The sequence below is a fragment of the Poromitra crassiceps genome, assembly GCF_964638095.1.
Source record: "Poromitra crassiceps genome assembly, chromosome: 2".
In the NCBI taxonomy this organism is placed as follows: domain Eukaryota; kingdom Metazoa; phylum Chordata; class Actinopteri; order Beryciformes; family Melamphaidae; genus Poromitra; species Poromitra crassiceps.
This window is the reverse complement of record NC_139624.1, coordinates 51,665,399-51,691,408: the sequence shown is the minus strand read 5'-3', so window position 1 is coordinate 51,691,408 and position 26,010 is coordinate 51,665,399. Positions and strand designations below refer to the sequence as shown.

The 26,010-nt window shown below is 43.0% G+C and overlaps 1 protein-coding gene across 4 annotated transcripts in view; it reads right to left on the bottom strand.

Moving 5' to 3' along the window:
• The window catches only part of LOC310772521 (pleckstrin homology domain-containing family A member 5-like), a gene marked incomplete at its 5' end in the record, with an annotated part of 483,802 nt that overhangs the window by 237,261 nt on the left and 220,531 nt on the right, over positions 1–26,010 (bottom strand). The window lies entirely within an intron of this gene.

Genomic DNA, 26,010 nt, shown 5'->3' with positions numbered 1-26,010 from the left:
CGCCACGGAAACAGGCAACAGGGATAAACCCTCCCCTGCTCTACAGCTGCTCTCCCATTGGAGCGACTGTTTCGGTGGCAGCCGGATGTCTGCTCCCGGCTTATTACAAACTCTGTCATTGGCTCCGACCATGTCAATCAGAGCGGCTTCCACTCCCTCCTACCTGTGTGTCGCTGTAAATAGTGCCCTGCCGCCTCAACAACATCAGCAACAACGCTAACTAGCTAGCAAGCTAACGGCAGAAACCTACACGCTAGCCCGTTGCTACACGCTGAAAACGGCAAGTTGGATTGTTGAAAACTATTTTCCAAGGGCACTGCCGCTAAGCGCCGCTCCTCGCAATCCCACCATGGAGACCTGTGGCGCCAGACTCCTCGGACGGAAGGGAGAGAAGGCTGGCCAGCAAAACTACTTTCTAGCTGACTCTACTGTGTGTTTGTGTATGTGTGTGTGTGTGTGTGTGTGTGTGTGAGTGTGTGTGTGTGAGGAGAGGAGAAGATACAGTAGGAGAGGAAAAGAGAGAGTGTTGCGTTTGAATGTTAAGGTTTGTGAACCAAAAATACATTGCGTAATCAACATTTCGAGACACGTGTACCCTTATAGGCGAGACAGTGGTTGTGTGAATAATGACAGTCTGCTATTGAAATAGCATGGTGGTCAGACTCAGTAAGGTCGGGGGGTGGCGGAGGCCGTAAGGATACCCGGGTTCATGCAGTGTCTACATTTCAACCGTAATGGCCCAATTATGCTCAACATTAAATATGGATACGTTCATACTCTACGTTCATTCCATGCGTAATTCTGTGCGTTTTCTGAAAGCTTACGGATACGGATGAAACAAAACAGTACCATTAACAAAAAGAAAACAGAAATTATTCATTTCAGGAACCCCTAGCACCTATCAGTTTAAAGTTGGTTCACATAAACTTAATTATGTGGATTCATATAAATATCTGGGTCTTTACTTTGATGAGCACATGAATTTAAAAAAAGGTGTCACAGTTCTGGCTGAATCAGCAACTAGAGCCTTGGGGGGAATTATAGGTAAGAGCAAAAACCTGAAGGATATGAGTTTCCAAACATACTCCAAACTTTTTGTAGCTTGTGTATGTCCTGTGCTGGATTATTCTGCTGGGGCTCGGGGCCTACGAAACATCTCTATATGTGACTCAGTCCAAAACAGTGCAATGAGATATTTTTTAGGTGCACACAATATGCTCCAAAGTTAGCTATAGCAGGGGACATGGGATGGGAACCAGGTGAGGCTCGCTGGAAAATATGTATGGCTCAGCTGTGGAATAGGTTGCTTGATATGGAGGGAAACAGGCTAGCAAGAATGATTTTTATGTGGGATAAACAAATTAATGGCTGTTGGTCAAGAGATGTGCATGCATTATTTTTTAGCTTTGGGTTTGGTGAGGCATTTTTCAATAACAGCAAAATCAACATTGCTATACTTAGAGAATCTGTGTTTACTCAGTATAAGGTGCGATGGGCTGAGGATATATGGACTAAACCAACGTACGTTTCGTATGATTAAACATGATTTTGGTACTGAAAATTATGCTAATTATAATTTATCAAAAAAGCAGAGAGCCTTATGTGCCCAGCTGAGATCTGGTATTTTACCGCTTATGATCGAAACTGGACGGTATGTCAGATTGGAAGAAGAAGATCGGGTGTGTCCAATGTGTTGTTTAAATGACATAGAAAATGAGTTTCATTTTGTTTTTTATTGTCCTTTTTACAGTGAACCGCGCAATATTTTGTTCAGTAAGATAAAAACAGAGTTTGATTTTCTTAATAATGATGATGCACATAATTTGAGTTGGTTGTTTACGTATGAAACTTTTGGACTGGCTTGTTATTTGGAAAAAGCCTGGGACATGAGAAAAAAAGCTCCTTATCAGGAAAAGGCAATGTAAGACAAAAAAAAAAAAAAAAAAAAAAAAAAAAAAAAAAAGTGTATGTATGTACAGTAAGTGTGTATATGTGTATGTACTGTATATGTCATGCATGCATATGTGTATATATTATATACTTTGTTTATTTTGTTTGTATATTGAGGTACAACCGGATGTTATGGTTATGTTTATATATAATTTGGTGTGATAGTGTCTTGTAATCCCATGTGGGATGGGCCAGAAATGGCATGACAAGGAAATAAAAACTAACTAACTAACTAACTAACTAACTACCACACACACACTCACACATTTGACTGTCTACTGCCCACTAATTGATGTATTGCTTAACATGATAACAACATGAAAGATGTCTGGAAGTATTTTGGACACTGGGCAGTGACGGTTACACCGTTTGAAATAGACATTTATTTTCGTGTGAAAATGGAGCATACTTGGGCCTTTAGTCACAGTTAAGGTTTTTGCTATTTAACTCTAACCCTAACCCAAACCATAACCATAACCTTACCAAAGTTGTTTTAGTTGACTAATCATAACCCAAGTTGTTTTATTTGCTTAACGTTTTAATGTTGGAATATATAGCAACGTTTTCAAATTAACCGACATTTTCAAATTAACGGAAAAGCAGCAACATTTCCAAATGAACCGACGTGGGGGGTGGAGTGGAGGAGAATATATTTCACATCAATAGAAGGTGAAGTTGATGAAATTGGATTGAGCTAAGGCTCCATGGCACTGAAGACAAAAGAGCAAAAGAGAGAGAGAGCAAGAGAAGTATTGCGATTCCTCTCTAACATTGTGTCATGATTCCTCTCTAACATGATGTCATGATTCCTCTCTAACATGGTGTCATGATTCCTCTCTAACATGGTGTTATGATTCCTCTCTAACATGGTGATTCCTCTCTAACATGTCATGATTCTTCTCTAACATGTCATGTTTCCTCTCTAACATGTCATGATTCTTCTCTAACATGTCATGTTTCCTCTCTAACATGTCATGATTCCTCTCTAACATGTCATGATTCCTCTCTAACATGTCATGATTCTTATCTAACATGGTGTCATGATTCCTCTCTAACATGTCATGATTCTTCTCTAACATGATGTCATGATTCCTCTCTAACATGTCATGATTCTTCTCTAACATGATGTCATGATTCCTCTCTAACATGTCATGATTCTTCTCTAACATGATGTCATGATTCCTCTCTAACATGTCATGATTCTTCTCTAACATGATGTCATGATTCCTCTCTAACATGGTGTCATGATTCCTCTCTAACATGTCATGATTCTTCTCTAACATGATGTCATGATTCCTCTCTGACACGATTCTTCTCTAACATGGTGTCATGATTCCTCTCTAACATGTCATGATTCTTCTCTAACATGGTGTCATGATTCCTCTCTAACATGTCATGATTCTTCTCTAACATGATGTCATGATTCCTCTCTAACATGTCATGATTCTTCTCTAACATGATGTCATGATTCCTCTCTAACATGTCATGATTCTTTTCTAACATGATGTCATGATTCCTCTCTAACATGTCATGATTCTTCTCTAACATGGTGTCATGATTCCTCTCTAACATGATGTCATGATTCCTCTCTAACATGTCATGATTCTTCTCTAACATGCTGTCATGATTCCTCTCTAACATGATGTCATGATTCTTCTTCAACATGTCATGATTCTTCTCTAACATGATGTCATGATTCCTCTCTAACATGTCATGATTCTTCTCTAACATGATGTCATGATTCCTCTCTAACATGTCATGATTCTTCTCTAACATGGTGTCATGATTCTTCTCTAACATGTCATGATTCCTCTCTAACATGTCATGATTCTTCTCTAACATGATGTCATGATTCCTCTCTAACATGTCATGATTCTTCTCTAACATGGTGTCATGATTCCTCTCTAACATGATGTCATGATTCCTCTCTAACATGTCATGATTCTTCTCTAACATGCTGTCATGATTCCTCTCTAACATGATGTCATGATTCTTCTTCAACATGTCATGATTCTTCTCTAACATGATGTCATGATTCCTCTCTAACATGTCATGATTCTTCTCTAACATGATGTCATGATTCCTCTCTAACATGTCATGATTCTTCTCTAACATGGTGTCATGATTCTTCTCTAACATGTCATGATTCCTCTCTAACATGTCATGATTCTTCTCTGACATGGTGTCATGATTCCTCTCTAACATGGTGTCATGATTCCTCTCTAACATGATGTCATGATTCCTCTCTAACATGTCATGATTCTTCTCTAACATGATGTCATGATTCCTCTCCAACGTGGTGTCATGATTCCTCTCTAACCTGGTGTCATGATTCCTCTCTAACATGGTGTCATGATTCCTCTCTAACATGGTGTTATGATTCCTCTCTAACATGGTGATTCCTCTCTAACATGTCATGATTCTTCTCTAACATGTCATGTTTCCTCTCTAACATGTCATGATTCTTCTCTAACATGTCATGTTTCCTCTCTAACATGTCATGATTCCTCTCTAACATGTCATGATTCCTCTCTAACATGTCATGATTCTTATCTAACATGGTGTCATGATTCCTCTCTAACATGTCATGATTCTTATCTAACATGGTGTCATGATTCCTCTCTAACATGTCATGATTCTTCTCTAACATGATGTCATGATTCCTCTCTAACATGTCATGATTCTTCTCTAACATGATGTCATGATTCCTCTCTAACATGTCATGATTCTTCTCTAACATGATGTCATGATTCCTCTCTAACATGTCATGATTCTTCTCTAACATGATGTCATGATTCCTCTCTAACATGGTGTCATGATTCTTCTCTAACATGGTGTCATGATTCCTCTCTAACATGTCATGATTCTTATCTAACATGGTGTCATGATTCCTCTCTAACATGTCATGATTCTTCTCTAACATGATGTCATGATTCCTCTCTAACATGTCATGATTCTTCTCTAACATGATGTCATGATTCCTCTCTAACATGTCATGATTCTTCTCTAACATGATGTCATGATTCCTCTCTAACATGTCATGATTCTTCTCTAACATGATGTCATGATTCCTCTCTAACATGGTGTCATGATTCCTCTCTAACATGTCATGATTCTTCTCTAACATGATGTCATGATTCCTCTCTGACACGATTCTTCTCTAACATGGTGTCATGATTCCTCTCTAACATGTCATGATTCTTCTCTAACATGGTGTCATGATTCCTCTCTAACATGTCATGATTCTTCTCTAACATGATGTCATGATTCCTCTCTAACATGTCATGATTCTTCTCTAACATGATGTCATGATTCCTCTCTAACATGTCATGATTCTTTTCTAACATGATGTCATGATTCCTCTCTAACATGTCATGATTCTTCTCTAACATGGTGTCATGATTCCTCTCTAACATGATGTCATGATTCCTCTCTAACATGTCATGATTCTTCTCTAACATGCTGTCATGATTCCTCTCTAACATGATGTCATGATTCTTCTTCAACATGTCATGATTCTTCTCTAACATGATGTCATGATTCCTCTCTAACATGTCATGATTCTTCTCTAACATGATGTCATGATTCCTCTCTAACATGTCATGATTCTTCTCTAACATTGTGTCATGATTCTTCTCTAACATGTCATGATTCCTCTCTAACATGTCATGATTCTTCTCTAACATGATGTCATGATTCCTCTCCAACGTGGTGTCATGATTCCTCTCTAACCTGGTGTCATGATTCCTCTCTAACATGGTGTCATGGTTCCTCTCTAACATGGTGTTATGATTCCTCTCTAACATGGTGATTCCTCTCTAACATGTCATGATTCTTCTCTAACATGTCATGTTTCCTCTCTAACATGTCATGATTCTTCTCTAACATGTCATGATTCCTCTCTAACATGTCATGATTCCTCTCTAACATGGTGTCATGATTCTTCTCTAACATGGTGTCATGATTCCTCTCTAACATGTCATGATTCTTATCTAACATGGTGTCATGATTCCTCTCTAACATGTCATGATTCTTCTCTAACATGATGTCATGATTCCTCTCTAACATGTCATGATTCTTCTCTAACATGATGTCATGATTCCTCTCTAACATGTCATGATTCTTCTCTAACATGATGTCATGATTCCTCTCTAACATGTCATGATTCTTCTCTAACATGATGTCATGATTCCTCTCTAACATGGTGTCATGATTCCTCTCTAACATGTCATGATTCTTCTCTAACATGATGTCATGATTCCTCTCTGACACGATTCTTCTCTAACATGGTGTCATGATTCCTCTCTAACATGTCATGATTCTTCTCTAACATGGTGTCATGATTCCTCTCTAACATGTCATGATTCTTCTCTAACATGATGTCATGATTCCTCTCTAACATGTCATGATTCTTCTCTAACATGATGTCATGATTCCTCTCTAACATGTCATGATTCTTTTCTAACATGATGTCATGATTCCTCTCTAACATGTCATGATTCTTCTCTAACATGGTGTCATGATTCCTCTCTAACATGATGTCATGATTCCTCTCTAACATGTCATGATTCTTCTCTAACATGCTGTCATGATTCCTCTCTAACATGATGTCATGATTCTTCTTCAACATGTCATGATTCTTCTCTAACATGATGTCATGATTCCTCTCTAACATGTCATGATTCTTCTCTAACATGATGTCATGATTCCTCTCTAACATGTCATGATTCTTCTCTAACATTGTGTCATGATTCTTCTCTAACATGTCATGATTCCTCTCTAACATGTCATGATTCTTCTCTGACATGGTGTCATGATTCCTCTCTAACATGGTGTCATGATTCCTCTCTAACATGATGTCATGATTCCTCTCTAACATGTCATGATTCTTCTCTAACATGATGTCATGATTCCTCTCCAACGTGGTGTCATGATTCCTCTCTAACATGGTGTCATGATTCCTCTCTAACATGTCATGATTCTTCTCTAACATGATGTCATGATTCCTCTCTAACATGGTGTCATGATTCCTCTCTAACATGTCATGATTCTTCTCTAACATGATGTCATGATTCCTCTCTAACATGTCATGATTCTTTTCTAACATGATGTCATGATTCCTCTCTAACATGTCATGATTCTTCTCTAACATGGTGTCATGATTCCTCTCTAACATGATGTCATGATTCCTCTCTAACATGTCATGATTCTTCTCTAACATGCTGTCATGATTCCTCTCTAACATGATGTCATGATTCTTCTTCAACATGTCATGATTCTTCTCTAACATGATGTCATGATTCCTCTCTAACATGTCATGATTCTTCTCTAACATGATGTCATGATTCCTCTCTAACATGTCATGATTCTTCTCTAACATTGTGTCATGATTCTTCTCTAACATGTCATGATTCCTCTCTAACATGTCATGATTCTTCTCTGACATGGTGTCATGATTCCTCTCTAACATGGTGTCATGATTCCTCTCTAACATGATGTCATGATTCCTCTCTAACATGTCATGATTCTTCTCTAACATGATGTCATGATTCCTCTCCAACGTGGTGTCATGATTCCTCTCTAACATGGTGTCATGATTCCTCTCTAACATGTCATGATTCTTCTCTAACATGATGTCATGATTCCTCTCTAACATGGTGTCATGATTCCTCTCTAACATGGTGTCATGATTCCTCTCTAACATGTCATGATTCTTCTCTAACATGGTGTCATGATTCTTCTCTAACATGTCATGATTCCTCTCTAACATGTCATGATTCTTCTCTGACATGGTGTCATGATTCTAACATGATGTCATGATTCCTCTCTAACATGTCATGATTCTTCTCTGACATGATGTCATGATTCCTCTCTAACATGGTGTCATGATTCCTCTCTAACATGGTGTCATGATTCCTCTCTAACATGTCATGATTCTTCTCTAACATGGTGTCATGATTCCTCTGTAACATGTCATGATTCTTCTCTAACATGATGTCATGATTCCTCTCCAACGTGGTGTCATGATTCCTCTCTAACATGGTGTCATGATTCCTCTCTAACATGTCATGATTCTTCTCTAACATGATGTCATGATTCCTCTCTAACATGGTGTCATGATTCCTCTCTAACATGTCATGATTCTTCTCTAACATGGTGTCATGATTCTTCTCTAACATGTCATGATTCCTCTCTAACATGTCATGATTCTTCTCTGACATGGTGTCATGATTCCTCTCAAACATGGTGTCATGATTCCTCTCTAACATGATGTCATGATTCCTCTCTAACATGTCATGATTCTTCTCTGACATGATGTCATGATTCCTCTCTAACATGGTGTCATGATTCCTCTCTAACATGGTGTCATGATACCTCTCTAACATGTCATGATTCTTCTCTAACATGGTGTCATGATTCCTCTGTAACATGTCATGATTCTTCTCTAACATGGTGTCATGATTCCTCTCGAACATGTCATGATTCTTCTCTAACATGATGTCATGATTCCTCTCTAACATGGTGTCATGATTCCTCTCTAACATGTCATGATTCTTCTCTAACATGATGTCATGATTCCTCTCTAACAATAGCCACTTCTTAACATGCAGTGGAATCCGTATTATAACCAGCTCCTAGCCGGTTGGCCTGCATGTTAAACAACAATTAGCCAGCCTACACGCACTCCCGCGAGTCCGTATCATATTCATCTCGGTCCCCCTGTTTAACTCTGGCAGCTCATGATCCAGATCATCTAGCTGTTATGTGAGTGGGTGCGTGGTGGCACTTTACAAACCATTAATGTCCCATCATTATTTTCATGAATGGATGTAGCGTTAGTTACGTGGCTGGATTATTTGGAAGAGAGCCAAATTAGGTGAGTAAACAACTGTCTTGAATCCCCCATCTGCCAGTTTAAAAATGCAACAAGAGAGATGATAGCCTACTAGAGTTGCGCGATCTTGACCTCAGTCAGATCGTCAATCGCCACCCTTTGACATCGCCAATACATGATGTCATCGCGCAAGCACATGGCTATATATTATATGGATGTTAACATCCATATTAATTAGCTTCAGCTGCGCTCTTGCTGTAGGCTACTTTGCTAACTTAGCATCGATGCTAGCGGGACTTACCCAGCTATCGTCATTGCCTGCGTTTACTGCTGCTTGCTGGTAATAATCCCATCATTCCCCTGTCAGAAAAAGTCTCCAGATTTGTCGCTAACGTTAGTCTCTTCTGAGAAGTTTTCTCGAGTTGGATGCAGCCAAGTCTATTGTGTGAGGCAGCCATTTGAGGCAGGCAGTGTTGTGTGACTGTGAGCGTCCACACTGCGGAGAGGAGAGGACCTGACTGACTGACAGCCTATATATATCGAGACATAGGCCTAGCCTAACTTTTGTGGGGAGAAATAAATTTAAAACTAGTCAGATATGACTTGAATGCCACTTGTAAAATAAATCACCCACAGTGATTGACGACGGTGCGACCACTATTTTGACTGCGCTCATTTTTGGCACAATGCCACCCCTCGTTATTGCCTGAATGGTTGGAATGGACCCTCTGTTAAAACGGCATGTTTTTTTTCTTTTTTTTTTTTTTTCATTTGGCAGACGCCTTTATCCAAAGCGACGTACAACAAGTTATTTACAACCAACAAGAATACAGAACAATATAAACAGTAAAACAAGGCAGTGACAGGATCAAAGCAAAGGTCAGTTCATGAAGGAATACCGAAAAGGTGAGTTTTTAGTCTTTTTCGAAAGATGGGAAAAGTTTCGGCCGTCCTGACCAAGGGAGGGAGTTCGTTCCACCATTTCGGTGCCAGGGATGAAAAAAGTCTCGAACGGGATGAGTTTTTGAATGGAGTTTGATTACAGATTCGCTAAAGCTGTTTCCTATCACATTTCTTGTTATCGATACATGCTACCGCATGCTACCCCCCCCAAACGGCTCATATCCAGTTGTTTCTAAACAAAGAACCCTCTTTAAAAAGGTAAAACCGGAAAATATCCTGGCTAGCCAGACATGATCCAGACTTCATGTTTAAAAGCCACTATGGTGTCATCATGATTCCTCTTTAACATGGTGTCATGATTCCTCTCTAACATGATGTCATGATTCCTCTCTAACATGGTGTCGTGATTCCCAGGAAGGCAATTCAGCGCTGAGTGGAATTTGCCAGCAGCACTTAAGTTACATCTGAGCGAGCTATCAGCACCCATATTCTCCTCCTCTAGCTTGGGAGAAGGGCGGGGGGGTGGGGGTGCAGGCAGTGCCAGGCACAGAGACAGAGAGGTAGAGACAGACTGGTAGAGACAGTCAGCTAGAGATAGACAGCTAGAGACAGACAGCTAGAGATAGACAGCTAGAGATAGACAGGTAGAGACAGGCAGCTAGAGACAGACAGCTAGAGATAGACAGGTAGAGACAGACAGGTAGAGACAGACTGGTGGAGACAGACTGATAGAGACAATCAGCTAGAGACAGACTGGTAGAGACAGACTGGTGGAGACAGAGTGGTAGAGACAGACAGCTAGAGACAGACTGGTAGAGACAGACTGGTAGAGACAGACAGCTAGAGATAGACAGCTAGAGACAGACTGGTAGAGACAGACTGGTGGAGACAGACAGCTAGAGATAGACAGGTAGAGACAGACAGCTAGAGACAGACTGGTAGAGACAGACTGGTGGAGACAGACTGGTAGAGACAGACAGCTAGAGACAGACTGGTAGAGACAGACTGGTAGAGACAGACTGGTAGAGACAGACAGCTAGAGACAGACTGGTAGAGACCTACCTGCCTCTCTGATGCTCCCTATCAAACACAGCGTGTAGAGTTGCATAACCCTCCCGCTCTGCAGTCTAGTGATCTCTCTCTCTCTGTATGTGTGTGCTCACTCGTCGCCTGTCAGAGACACTCTGTCTCTCTGTCTCTCTCTACGTCTCTCTTTCTGCCTCTGTAACCTCTCCACTTGTGTTCATTGGTCAGCTCCAGGCAGCTTTAGCGGAGATTAGAGCATGGCTATGGTATTTCTTATTTCATAACACGTACACGACGCGGACAAAAATGCACCAAATGTCACGTGAAAATGTATCAGCCGTCTCCAATCTCTGACAGTTCGCTCGGCTGTCTGGCTCCATTCTATCTGTGTCCGCGTGGGCAGATTGAGCCGAGAGAGCCGTGAAGGGTGGCGTTACAGTGCACTGTAACACCACGCTTCACAGCTCTAACGGCAGTGTAACGCCACGCTTCACGGCTCTAACTGCACTGTAAACCCCCGTTCACACTATACGCCGAAGCAACGCTCAACCTAAGCTCAACCTACGCTGAACCCACAAGTTTCATTTAGGCGTCCTTGTTAACAAGCCGTTCACACGACCTTTGCTCAAGCGATCGTTCAGGATTCATGCCTATTTTCCAAGCGAAGCTTGAAGCTGCCAGGCATGAAGTCAATGGAAGTTGTGGGCGGGTTCAACACCACGCTTCACAGCTCTAATGGCACTGTAACACCATGCTTCACAGCTCAAACGGCACTGTAACACCATGCTTCACAGCTCTAACGGCACTGTAACACCATGCTTCACAGCTGTAACGGCACTGTAACTCCATGCTTCACAGCTCTAATGGCACTGTAACACCATGCTTCACAGCTCTAATGGCACTGTAACACCAGGCTTCACAGCTCAAACGGCACTGTAACACCACGCTTCACAGCTCTAATGGCACTGTAACACCACGCTTCACAGCTCAAACGGCACTGTAACACCATGCTTCACAGCTGTAACGGCACTGCAACACCATGCTTCACAGCTCTAATGGCACTGTAACTCCATGCTTCACAGCTCTAATGGCACTGTAACACCACGCTTCACAGCTCTAATGGCACTGTAACACCACGCTTCACAGCTCTAATGGCACTGTAACACCATGCTTCACAGCTCTAATGGCACTGTAACACCACGCTTCACAGCTCTAATGGCACTGTAACTCCTTGCTTCACAGCTGTAACGGCACTGTAACACCATGCTTCACAGCTGTAACGGCACTGTAACACCATGCTTCACAGCTCTAATGGCACTGTAACTCCATGCTTCACAGCTCTAATGGCACTGTAACACCACGCTTCACAGCTCTAATGGCACTGTAACACCATGCTTCACAGCTCTAATGGCACTGTAACACCGCGCTTCACAGCTCTAATGGCACTGTAACTCCTTGCTTCACAGCTGTAACGGCACTGTAACACCATGCTTCACAGCTCAGCTCTAATGGCACTGTAACACCACGCTTCACAGCTCTAATGGCACTGTAACACCGCGCTTCACAGCTCTAATGGCACTGTAACCCCTTGCTTCACAGCTGTAACGGCACTGTAACACCATGCTTCACAGCTGTAACGGCACTGTAACACCATGCTTCACAGCTCTAACGGCACTGTAACACCGCGCTTCACAGCTCTAATGGCACTGTAACACCATGCTTCACAGCTCTAATGGCACTGTAACACCATGCTTCACAGCTCTAATGGCACTGTAACTCCACGCTTCACAGCTCTAACGGCACTGTAACACCAGGCTTCACAGCTCTAATGGCACTGTAACACCATGCTTCACAGCTGTAACGGCACTGTAACACCGCGCTTCACAGCTCTAATGGCACTGTAACACCACGCTTCACAGCTCTACTGGCACTGTAACACCATGCTTCACAGCTCTAACGGCACTGTAACACCACGCTGCACAGCTCTAACGGCACTGTAACACCAGGCTTCACAGGTCGAACGGCACTGTAACACCATGCTTCACAGCTGTAACGGCACTGTAACACCAGGCTTCACAGCTGTAACGGCACTGTAACACCACGCTTCACAGCTGTAACGGCACTGTAACACCAGGCTTCACAGCTCTAACGGCACTGTAACACCACGCTTCACAGCTGTAACGGCACTAACACCAGGCTTCACAGCTGTAACGGCACTGTAACACCACGCTTCACAGCTCAAACGGCACTGTAACTCCACGCTTCACAGCTCAAACGGCACTGTAACTCCATGCTTCACAGCTCAAACGGCACTGTAACACCATGCTTCACAGCTCAAACGGCACTGTAACACCATGCTTCACAGCTCAAACGGCACTGTAACTCTATGCTTCACAGCTCTAACCGCGCTGTGATGTGTGGCGTTACAGTGCGGTTAGAACGTGGCGTTACAGTGTACTTCCACTGAGGTAAATGAACAGCAAAATAATACTTCTCTACACGAGTAGGAAATTCCAGAACTTTCTCTACCACTGGTTGGAAATAAAATCACCTGTCCTTAGGCAAAGGGGACATGAATGTATGAAGCATGATTGGCTGCAAGACGTTGTGAGCCGACCAGAGGAGGCGCCAGTGCAGCGACCAGGACACATACCATTAATCCGGGTTCCCACTGGCAGACACGGCCAATTGTGCCTGTATGGACGCCCGACCAAGTAGGAGGTAACACGGGGGCTCGAACCTGCAACCTTCGTGTTGGTAGGCAGGGAATCTACCACTGCAATACCCGGATTCCGAGATGAACCATTTTCAGTGGAAGTCAGAAATACAAATGGGAGCTGCCCCCCTGCAGTCCGATTCAGGCTATTTGATGAGTGTCAACCTAATGTCATCATTAGCTAGATGAGATGAAACACGCACTGGCAACCGGTCAGTTTGCATCTATCTCCAGTGTTTTAGAGTGTATCTCTGCAGGGAGAGTTGACTTTTCAGCTCTGCTTCACGCGCACACACACACACACACACACACACACACGAGCTTCCCAGTTCTGCCACAGTCTTCTGCTGTTGGCCTCTGGCTGGCTTTACTGGAGCAGCTGGGCTTTGCTTGCTCAAGTGAACCTCAAGAGGGAAGGGAGAGCATCTCTCATTCACATCACCCGCCTGCTCCGGGACTTCAACAACCAACCTTCTGGTCAGAACTCCGCTTCTCTAGAATCTAGCATGTTGCAGCCAAGTCTGTTTCCTGCCTTCCGGAACCAATGTTCTCACGAGTCCTTGTCCAAAAGTAAGCTAGTCAAAGTGCAGAAACAGGAGATGGACAAAACTTCAACTAATGAAGAAAGTTAATAACACCAATACATTATCCGACCATGTTGGACTCAATCCTTATTGCTGTATCTATAGTGAGTCCCTGGATATGGATCTAGAGGCACTGGATATGAGCTCAATCTGAACTGAGAAAAATGAATTTGAAAATCTAGTTAAAATGAATAAAAAACACATTCAATTTCAAGCCATTGCATTCAATTTCTAATTGCTGATAAGAATTTCAGTTTTTAAATACATTCAAATAATCACTCAACAGTTCAATATGAGCATTCAATCTTATGCAATTCAAACACATCTTTGCAGACTGCTGCTCCGACATGCAGACATTCGAAGGCTTGGAGCAGGGAATTGTGCCTTTAATTGTGCCTGTATGGGCGTCTGACCAAGCTGGAGGCAACAGGGGGGCTTGAACCTGCAACCAGATTTAGTTCACCATGATATCCTTGTAGAAGCCTTGCACTCTTCAGCAGTGAAAGATTTGTTCGGCTTGCAATACAATAAAACCCCGTACCGAAACGGTTCAGTACGAAAACGCGTATTGTTGCTCCCCTCATAATACGTATAAGAAATACCTGCATTAGCATGTCATAGAGTGCTAAAGTGGAACGTCACTTCCTGCTTCAGCACTGTACCAGAGATTTTCATCCGCCATTTATTTTCCCATAGACATTTTGGAAAAAGCTTATAAAAATGGTTTTACTTGTTCAAACCAAATGGTTCAGATTATGTTTAGAAACAGGAGAGACTGCATAACATTTCACTCAGACCAAAACGTAAAAGAATTGCAGATTTAAAATTAAAGACATATTTTTTCGATGTTGTTTTTTTAAAGGTCCCAATTCGTGCAGCTGTAACCTCTTAAAAACGTGTGTCTCTGGTCCATAAAACATGATTCTGGATTAATTTGTCGAAAATATAGCAACCCTGTTCGTTCTGACGGAGTTGTCACTTCCTCATCTCGTCGCTTCCCAAGAATGGTCTGTTTCTATAATATATTCAGAACTAACAGTTCCCATTGGCCGCTGAGGGAGAGCCCGCCCCAGGCTCCCAGCGGCCAATCAGATTAGCGTCCGTGGACCAGCACGTTAGGTTGTGTCCACAACTAACATTAGCAACGAGCTATCGCTAACTTAACGGTTGCTACGCTAAAGAGGACATCTCAAAATGCCTAGACTTACCGAATGCACCTCCGCAGTTGCTGGCTCACGTACAGTTGGCGTCGCTCCAACTATAAGTGTTAATTTTGTGGCTATAGACAAAATGGTGCAGGTAGCTTGTGTGAGAGAGACCGCGCTCAGTATGCTTAACTCATTGAGTGCCATGGACGAACATGTTCGTCATTTCGTTTAGTAACGTAGAGTGCCAAGGACGAACATGTTCGTCAATTGCGTTTTTTGACGGGGGGATGTCGATCTAAGCCTCTTACATCGCCTCTTACAATATGGGAGCTATTGAATGTGTCTAACCTATTTTACAGAAGCCTTAGGTGGCGACAGTGCTCTCCAGATTAGACAAAGGCCAGGAGAAAAGAGAGAAGAAGTCATGAGGAAACGGAAATCGCATCGATATGCTTGAAGCATAACGTTAGCTGTGCCTGTGAACAGCAGTCATCTGCTGCCACAATTGAGCCCCATCCGTGTCCGCTGCGATAGCCCATCCATATGATTTAGTTGCCGACACGGCGACACCAGCATCTTTCTGAAAAGTTACATTATTCTCAGCTGGGAGCCGGGGACACGCTGTAAAAAAGCGGGGGGATGCAGCGGACTTTTCAGTGCAGATCAAACTCAGAGCAAACCGCAGCAGAGACACTCCTCCCACCACGGAGGAGGAGGAGGAGGGGGGTGGGGCACGCAGGGCACTACAGCATACAACCATTGACAGTACACACAGACCCAGGCAGCAGCAGGCTCGATGCATAGAGAGCAAACAAGCTAGAATAGGCTATCTGATGCCCACCAGCAGTAAATCAAGACCAGCAAGAAGGTGTAGGATCTGCGCACGCAGGGGCCAGCGCTGCTGGTTGCAGCTAAAAAATATTATTTGGCCAAACAAAATTCCTTTGTTTTCACTCTTTTATTGAAGGAAATTATTTTTGAGGTGTCATTATATCAGAAAATATTAGCTTCAGAGTCAATGATGTGCTTGAAATGTTTAATTTCACAAAAGGCTCATTATCTCAGCTTCTAGAAAAAAATTGCTGTTTTTGGTTAAATCAAGCTATCTTCTCCGGCTCATAACTAAAGAACGGAAAATGGGATCAATAAACTTTTTTTTGCAGATGATAGAAGAGAGTCTCCTCGTTCTTTGTGCGTGTTCGGTGTTTACATAGTAATATCACACAATATTCTGTGGGCCTCGAGAAATCACTGAAAACGCTCTGAAACTCTGGCACTGGGAGCGTCCGTTCTCCAAAAGTGGCTGGCACTCAATGAGTTAAGGACCCGAGTGACATCACATTAACCCGTCTGGGGGAACAGAGTGTAAGGGGCGTGGCTTGAAGGAGATTGCAGGGGGAAGCTGGATAGGGACAAATCCAACTCTGGCAGTTCTGAGGTTGTGACCACTCATTACAGGGAGGGATGACAGCAGTATATATGCATTTACAAGTAAAAACAGCTTTTGCACGGAATGGGACCTTTAAGTTTTGGTCCGAGTGAAATGTTCTATGGTCTCTCCCGATTCTAAATAGCTGGTACAGTGCTGAAGCAGGAACTGACGTTCACTTTGCCTCTCTATTAAGCCAAAGTCCTGCCGCTTCCAGCGGAGGTGCAAGAGAGCAGTTGCTAACCTACATTAAGTCAAGAGGTGTCCAGAGCGCCACCATGAGCGTAGGAGGGCGCAGGCAGCCTCAGAGCGCCACCATGAGCTCAGGAGGGAGCAGGCAGCCTCGGGGTCACTATCTCCCCTTTCTTTCTATCTCTCTCTCTGTACTAACTCCTGTCTCTCTCTCTCTCTTACACACATACACACTGTCACAACCTGAATCTAGGTATGACAAAAGTGGAGACCACACATGACTTAACACGTTCACTGCCGTCGACGAGATATCTCGTCAAAAAAAATCCAACGGTTGACTGCCGTCGACGAGTTATCTCGTCAAAAAAAAAAAAAAAATTTGACGGTGGGACGTGGATCAACATCTCCTATAAAAATATGGGAGCTATTGAATGTGTTTAACCTATTTTACCGACCCACTAAGTGGCGACAGTGCTCTCCAGACGAGAGAAAGCCAAGCAAAGACAGCAGCGTGAGGAAGCCATTCTCATGAAAATGGATTGGCGAAAACGCTTTCGCTTTCGCGCTGGGAGCTGGCGGTGGGGGATTGCAAATTTGCATAATAGATTATGGGTGCAACACACTTTGAAACACCAGCAGAAAGCCCAGAATCGCACGCAGCTTCATTCCAGCTGAGCTCACAACCGAAAACGAACGAGCCCCATCCAGACTCGCCCAAAGAGCGGCCGCCAGCAGCCAGGCAGCACAGACAGCAGAAACTCGCTTGTGACACGCCCGCTGCAGAGCCACGGAGGGAGGAGGAGAACACACACGGAGGGAGGAGTTTGAAGGAGAGGGGGGTGGGGGTGGTGTTATGGAGGAAATTACTGTTCAGAACTATTGTTTAGATGTCTGATGTGTTACTGATGCCAAAAATAAATGGTTAAAGTGACTGTTCTATCGAATTTCACAAAAAGGCATTTATCTCAACTTTCCTTTTCAGATGCTGAAACCATGCTGTATTCAACTGCTAATGCCTACATAACTACTAACTCTATAAACTAACTCTTTTAGACAGAGAAAGCACACATTCTATTAGTTCTTTTGAGATATTTTGTGTTCACAAATTCCTAGCAGAAAATAATCCTCGGCTCTTGAAAGATGAGCCAGAATCCTCAAAAAAAACCTTGGCAGAAGCTACCTACAGTAAAAAAAAAAAAACTGTTGGCAGTGAATGTGTTAAAGGTAAATATAATAAAATTGTTTTAATTAATCTAAATAAAATGTACAGTAAGTCAGTAATGTCTCATGCATGAACACACTTGACATTGGAGCAGTAGGTACAGTAGGTAGGTAGGTTGGTAGGTACAGTAGCAGAGCATTGGCAAACTGGGTCAGTTTCTAGCCAGTTTCATAGACCTTATTCACAGCGCGGCCATCTTGGGATGACGTCACCCGCTGGTTGAGAATGCAACAAGACTGTGTTTGAGCTTAAACTTAAGCACTGGCATGTGAATACATGTGAAACTACGCAATATTTGGGAATACCATGGCATCAAAATCTTGGATAACAATATTGTGTCGGAGGTGACACCTCTGACAACGTTAGTAGCGCTAACATTGACGATAGCGTTAGCGCCTTCGCTAGCTAGGTTAGCATGACAGTGGTGAGCTCAAACACAGCCTTCTTCGGCTGTGTCATTTCAGGTTCAACTGCTCCACAGCGCCAGATGTATCGGTTCGGTGCTCAGTGGTGCGAGGGTGTAAAGCAGTTTACAATTTAGACCATCGGCTGTGCTTCCTTGAATATCGTGGATATAAGACTTGATCCAGTTGCTGTAGCCCTTGTTTTGAATCCTGTACACATTCATCTGCCCATTTATCGATGTGATCAAACGAAATTGGTGTGACAGAACTCAAACTTTTGGTCTACTGCTCCCATGTTCAGACAGGGGTTTGGATGAAAGTCTCGTTGCGTTCCCAACCAGCGGGTGACGTCATCCCAAGATGGCCGCGCCGTGAATAAGGTCTATGGGGAAAGGCTAAGGGAAAACACAAACTCAGTGATGATATTTTCAATCTATGCTCACAATGCTGCTGCATCTTGCCTTTTAACTCACTACTAGCCCCTAGTTGTTGCCAAGATGGCTGCATGGCAACGGAATGCAATGCGATGACCAAGGGCGGACATAATTCAGGCCGGGCATTAGATACCATGCAGGCCAGGTCAACACACTCGTACACACATTTTTTGCCAAATTAGAAAAATTTGGGCCGTTTGAAGCGAGATTTGGTGAATATAATGCTAATGTGATGTTACATGTTACCTATTTGTTCACTAATAGAATTCAACATTGCCTAGATAACTGCAAGTATAATATGAAGACGTAAAAACAAAAACATGCCTCTGTACAAAAGCTTCACAGCAAACTTCATTTAAGGAAGAGTGCAGTGTCCTGTCTTGGCTTGTCTGAGGTTAAATGCAAATACAAAAAATCTAACTGCTTCATCTCCACTTTAAACTGTATTGTGCAGTCCTACTGATAATCCCATAAAGCACATTAAGCAATAAGAATATAGCCTACATGTTTCACTTTATGCTCTGAAATTGTAGCCTACCTGAAGGTTCCTGATTCTGATAAGTTCAACACCACCTCCAGCTCTGCAGGAGCACCTGCTGCAATGCTAGTGCTGCTTCTGCCTCCTTCTCCACTTTTGTGAAGAAAACCCCAAAAGCAATCCAACCCATACTTTCAGTTTAGCCACTACTGTTTACATTTGACCAATGGGATTTTTTATATAGCCTAATATAAATACATACATACATACAATACATACAATACATACATTACATACATACAGTACATACAAACATACATACATACATACATACATACATACATACATACATAAATAAATAAATAAATAAATAAATACATAAATAAATACAAATGAGTGTTCATTTAATTTATCTCAAATATTCTAGAGGCAATAGACAATTGTCTACCACTGATATTGTAGTTTAGGCCAAGACACAACATAGGCTCCTTGCTTTCCACCTCTCTGCACCTCTTTTCTTCTCCATTTTGGCACCATTGAACAACAATATATATGATATGATGATATATACTGTGATGTTTCTTTCGAAGCAGAAAGTGTGTTGAACTGAGAAGAGGTCCAGCGAGAGAGAGAAAGGGGAAGGGGGAGAGAGAAAGAGAAAGAGAAAGTGAGAGAGGGGGGGGGAGAGAGGAAGAGAGAGGGCACTGCACTCTGCTGCCACAAGCGCTCCTACTTCAGGCTGCTGTTGTCATGGTTACCAATCTCTACACACATACAGATTCACACGCACGCACACACACGCACATGGACACACACACACACACAAACACACGCACGCACACACAAACACATGCATGCATACCAAATAGAGGACAGGATCAGATAGAGAGAGGCTACAGTAGAAAGAAAAATAAAAGAGAGAGGGGCACCTGGGTAGTGAGGCGATAGATTCCCTGACGAGGGTCCCAGGTTTGAGGCCCTGTGTGACCTCCGGCTTGGTCTGGCATCCATGCAGGCACAATTGGCCGTGTCTGCGGGTGGGAAGCCAGATTATGGCTATGTGTCCTGGTCGCTGCACTAGTGTCTCCTCTGGTTGGTCGGGGGGTGCCTGTTCGGGGGGGAGGGGAACCGCGGGAATAGCAAGATCCTCCCACTACGTACTTCAGTACTACAGACAGATAGACAGACGGACGGACAGACAGTTCTACTTAGACTGTCGATTATACAATAGTTCTTGTTGTTCTTCTATTGATGCCCATCTATCGATGGTGATTGGTTGCTGTTGAACTCGAAAGCTACAGTACTGTGTTCTATTGTCTATATGGTTTATTTTTCCATTTGTAGTACCGTACTTGTACTATATGCTTTGGCAACACTGTAAGTCACTATGGTCATGCCAATAAAGCTTCTTTGAATTGAATTGAATTGAGAGAGCTAGAGAGATAGTGAGAGAGAGAGCTATAGAGAGACAGAGTGAGAGAGCTAAGAGCTATAGAGAGAGCGCTACAGGCTCAATCAGTGCAGTAGATGGAGGGAGTGGAGCGGGAAGAAAAAGACAAACTGCCCGAGTGCCCGTGTGAATCCGCTCATTTATCCATCTCCTCATCTGTCCATCAAATCTAACACCATCCAAAAACATCAAGCACACACGCACTATTGATGAAAGTGTACACAGCTAAGTTTATTTAAGTGATGGAGAACATCGAGCCCTTGAGACAGACAGAAACAGAACACACTGCTAGTGCTATGAGATGGATTATGTCAGAGAGAGAGAGGGGGGAAGAGAGGGAGAGGGAGAGAGAGAGAGCAGCTCGAAGAATGTCCCTTTATTTACAGACCAGGACAAGAGATTCACACACACACACACACACACACGCGCGCGCACGCACGCACACACACACAGCAGCAGCCACTCTAAATGTGACTCAATTTTAAAAATTGAAACGAGTGAAAGCCACAAAGCAAACAAAGCCACCCTCTGGCCCTGCATGCACAGGGTTATAGTGCCTGGCCCAGCATGCACTGGGGTTAAAGTGCCTGGCCCAGCAGGCACTGGGGTTAAAGTGCCTGGCCCAGCATGCACTGGGGTTAAAGTGGCTGGCCCAGCATGCACTGGGGTTAAAGTGCCTGGCCCAGCAGGCACTGGGGTTAAAGTGCCTGGCCCAGCATGCACTGGGGTTAAAGTGCCTGGCCCTGCATGCACTGGGGTTAAAGTGCCTGGCCCAGCAGGCACTGGGGTTAAAGTGCCTGGCCCAGCATGCACTGGGGTTAAAGTGCCTGGCCCAGCAGGCACTGGGGTTAAAGTGCCTGGCCCAGCAGGCACTGGGGTTAAAGTGCCTGGCCCAGCAGGCACTGGGGTTAAAGTGCCTGGCCCAGCATGCACTGGGGTTAAAGTGCCTGGCCCAGCAGGCACTGGGGTTAAAGTGCCTGGCCCAGCATGCACTGGGGTTAAAGTGCCTGGCCCAGCAGGCACTGGGGTTAAAGTGCCTGGCCCAGCAGGCACTGGGGTTAAAGTGCCTGGCCCAGCAGGCACTGGGGTTAAAGTGCCTGGCACAGCAGGCACTGGGGTTAAAGTGCCTGGCAGAAAGCTATTCTAGTCCAGCAGGAGACAAAAACACGTTTGACACTTGGCCATTAAAACAAAACACATTTGACACTTGGCCATTAAAACAAACTGCTCCTGTAAGAGAAGTGAGGAGAGGAGGCAGTTAAATGTCTTACCTGGTGATGAGGCACCATGCAGCAGACACACATGGGAAGACGAGAGCGAGAGAGAGAGAGAGAGAGAGAGAGAGAGAGAGAGTGGATGTGTTAGTTGTCATTTTAGAAGGCATACACACTAGGCACAGGTTGGTATATCGGATATATACAGTATCTTATTTCTGCTTCCAGATGAAACCTGAAATAAACAACAGCCTTATCTCCATATTGACGACAGCTCTGAATGTTTTAGCATTGCTTACATGGGCTTTGACACTTTGTGAAACATCATAATCACTCAAATTGGAGTCACACACACACACACACACACACACACAATGCATACAGTATGGAAAGACGTGGATCACAAACTAAGCTGGACTGTGATTGCTCTGAACATCCATTTGATGTTCTTTTATGAAAAGAAAAGGAAATAAATAAAAAATGTACATCCTAATGGCTCTACTGTAGCATGTATTGGCAAGGAACAACTGAACAGATGTCATGACAGGTGAGTTAATATCACCCTTAAAAATAAACAAAACAAACAAACATAATAGCAACAAATTGATTCTGATTGTGTCGGATCAGAACCCTGACCTTGACCCAGCCACTCCACCTACCCACCCCTCCAACCCCAACTCTATACGACCATCCTATCCATAGCTACGGCCCCTATTCTCAGGGATGGAAAACCAAGGACAGTTAAAAAGGTGACAGATACCAGGGCAGACATAAAACCGCTCAGAAATCCTCCTATTTTGGGATGAAAAAGGTGACTAGTTTGCATCCCTGTATTCTCTCTATACCATTTGTTACCCCATTTCTCTATACCTTCCCACAATGCCTCCTCCCACCACCCACATCCCCCTAGTCACTCCACCTACCCACCCCTTGAATCGCGACTCTACAACCTTCAGAAGCATCATGCTCATTGTTTTTTGTGTTTTTTTTTTACCAAAATTCATGGCATGGCGATCATTAGTAGTAGAGCTTCAATCCCCTTTTCAAACATGTGAAAATGAAATGCTAGTGTTATGTTATTATACAGTAGGCATAGTTTGCATAGTAAGTTAGTTGGCTACTTGTGACAGGCAACTAAAGTTAGCATTGTAATGTTAGCCAGAATTTTGGCTTGCATGGCGCCACTGATTCTGGATATAGTCTTTTTATGTGAATAACATTTTGGGTGAAGCAAGATTTAGAAAAATTGTCCCTCGTTGGTTTCCGCGGGAGGTCTCATCCGCTTTATTAACGTTACATTGTGACCGGCGCGGTCACATGGGCCATGCGTCCATTACGTGCTACGTTACTGCACTAATTAGTGTAACGTTAAAGTTCATCTGTAGTAGCTTACAGGCAGCAAACATTATCACCTCTAAACAGTTTATTTTTGATGAGAAATGAATGATTGAGTCCAAAACACAGTAAAATCATTGTCAAAACTTTATTTGAAAATGTTATTTAAAAGGGCAAAATAAAGGCGGTTATTGATTTTTTCTAAACGGATATGAATTACTATCCAGTTACACGTGTACACGGTGACACCCCTGAACATTCTGACACTAAAATGGCATTTTTGAGACCGACAGATCAGGAGAAAATTAAATTGAAATGTAATTGAATATCTTAGTTACAACTATATTGAACTAACAAGGGGCAGCTTTGTGTTTATATGTGTGGTTTGTGTGGAGATTGGGAACTCACAATCTCTAGTTCTCATTAGCTTGCTAGGTCAGCACTAATGCCGGGTCACCAGGCACAGTCCTCTCACAACACTTCAGGGGAGAGGTGACCATGTGACCAATTAGGAGACCTGCTAGTACCATTTCTTACAATTGGCGGAGCCTGGGGTGCCATATCTTTAATATGGACCATCTCTGCCCTAGCTATGCCCCCTTTTATAGCCACGCCCCCTTCCTTGACCCGAATTGGGTCGGAGTCTCGCCAAAATGTAATGGGTTCTTCCTCGGCCCATACTACACCCTTCCACCAAGTTCCATGAAAATCTGCCAAATAGGACAGGACTGAAAACATAACATCCTTGGCAGAGGTAAAGAAGTGCAATGCAGCTTAGTATTCAGCAGCTATCTGTTAAAAAGTCTGACTGGCGTCGGCGTCGACTGGCGTCGGCTCTACAACTCTGTCTGTCTGAGCTCAGGTCAAATCCCTCACAACGGATTGACCGCATTACAGACACGTTTCTCTCTCGCGTTGTCACTGTGTGTGTGTGTGTGTGTGTGTGTTGCACTTCTAGTTGCCTCAATGTAAACATGAGTTTTCTGTAAGTATTAGCCTGTGTTTGGATGCAGACAGATATACCAGACAGGCCTGATTCTGAATGGTTATGTAACAGAGGGCACACAGACTTCAAACAAGTCATTTGAATCCAATGAGATCAATTCTGATTGTAGTAGTGAAAGATGACAGGTTGAATAAGTTAGGGACATTTAAGGATACTACACAATTTATTTTGGAGACGACACTGTTCAAGGCTGGCATATATTAAACTAATCAGCTTACAAACATAGTCTTATGGCCTATGTCCACCGGCTGCGATACGGCTCCGTGCAGCTGCCTGAACAGACCTACACCCATGTAATCTGTCAGACACATGCGGGATCCGATAAAAATAGATCAGATGCATATTTTTCCCGTACCGCATGTATTGCCCATCTATTAACATGGGCAAGAATCTGTTCCGGCAGTTTTACCGGATCTGCAGGGAGCCATACCGCACCTGTTGTACATTGGGTTTTAGTCACACACACACACACACACACACACACACACACACACACACACACACACACACACTCACACACACACAATTGAAATAATACAAATAAACATTCTTATAAAGGCCCAATATTCAATTTAATTATAAATAAAACAATATCCATATTGCAAAACACAAACAGGCAATGTATATTTTTAAGAACTAAGAAAATACTAATAACTATTTTTAAGAACTAAGAAAATACTAATAACTATAAGTTTCCCACAGGGTTTGGAGAGATTGTGGTGGGTAGACCTTGCTTGGACCCTCTTGGGGGGTTCGGGGGGCCATGCCCCCTGTAAGATTGTTTTTTACATTTTAAACTAAAATGCATGAATCTGGTTCACTTTGAGAACCAATTTAAGAGGCTAGATCAGGGGTGGGCAATTATTTGTCATGGGGGGCCACATGAGAAACCCAGATTGTTGCTGGGGGCCGAACAAATATTGTCATGCCTTAACCCAGGAACTTTGATGATAGAGAGGACCACAAAAAAATGTCCTCGCTACCAGAGGGCCAGATTCTGCTGAGGGTTGGGGGCCAAACGGCGCCGGCGCGGAAAAATGTTGGGCATTTGAAGTCAGGTTTAGAGGAATAACTAATTTTAAATTAACAGTTGTGATGTCATTATTCAGTCTTAAACACCAATATTTGATCCTTTTCTCACTCACTCCTATGTCACCACTTGCTCTCCCTGCAGTGCTTGAAATTAACTTTTTTGACCACCTGCCAATATGGCTGCTAGAAGTTACCAGCCAATTAGAATTTCCAATAGCCAAAATGTTTTTCTAGAAATAAACCAGAATATGAGTGGGTTAATTTAAGCATAAGTATCAGTAAGTGGCCCGGGATTCTCAAAGCCTGTGTTGAGGGTCACACAAGAACAAAAATGCACTCTTGAAGCTAAATAAATCCAAAACCAACAAGTTAATTATTTACAGTTTTACTTAATTGTAGAACAGTAATTTCTTACAAATGAGATTACTTTTAGCCTTTTAGTCATAAAGATTATTGAAAGATATTCCATATTCCAGACGGAAATGTTATAACAGAAGTGGAGTATTGGCCAGAATGACATGAACATTTGGACACTTATTCAGCGGGTATCTTGTATGTTGCGTTCAGGTGCACTGTAAAAAAAAAAAAAAAAAATACAGTGCATAAAGTAACCGGTAGGCCAGAGGCCAGTAGGCGGAGAAATAGCCGGCTG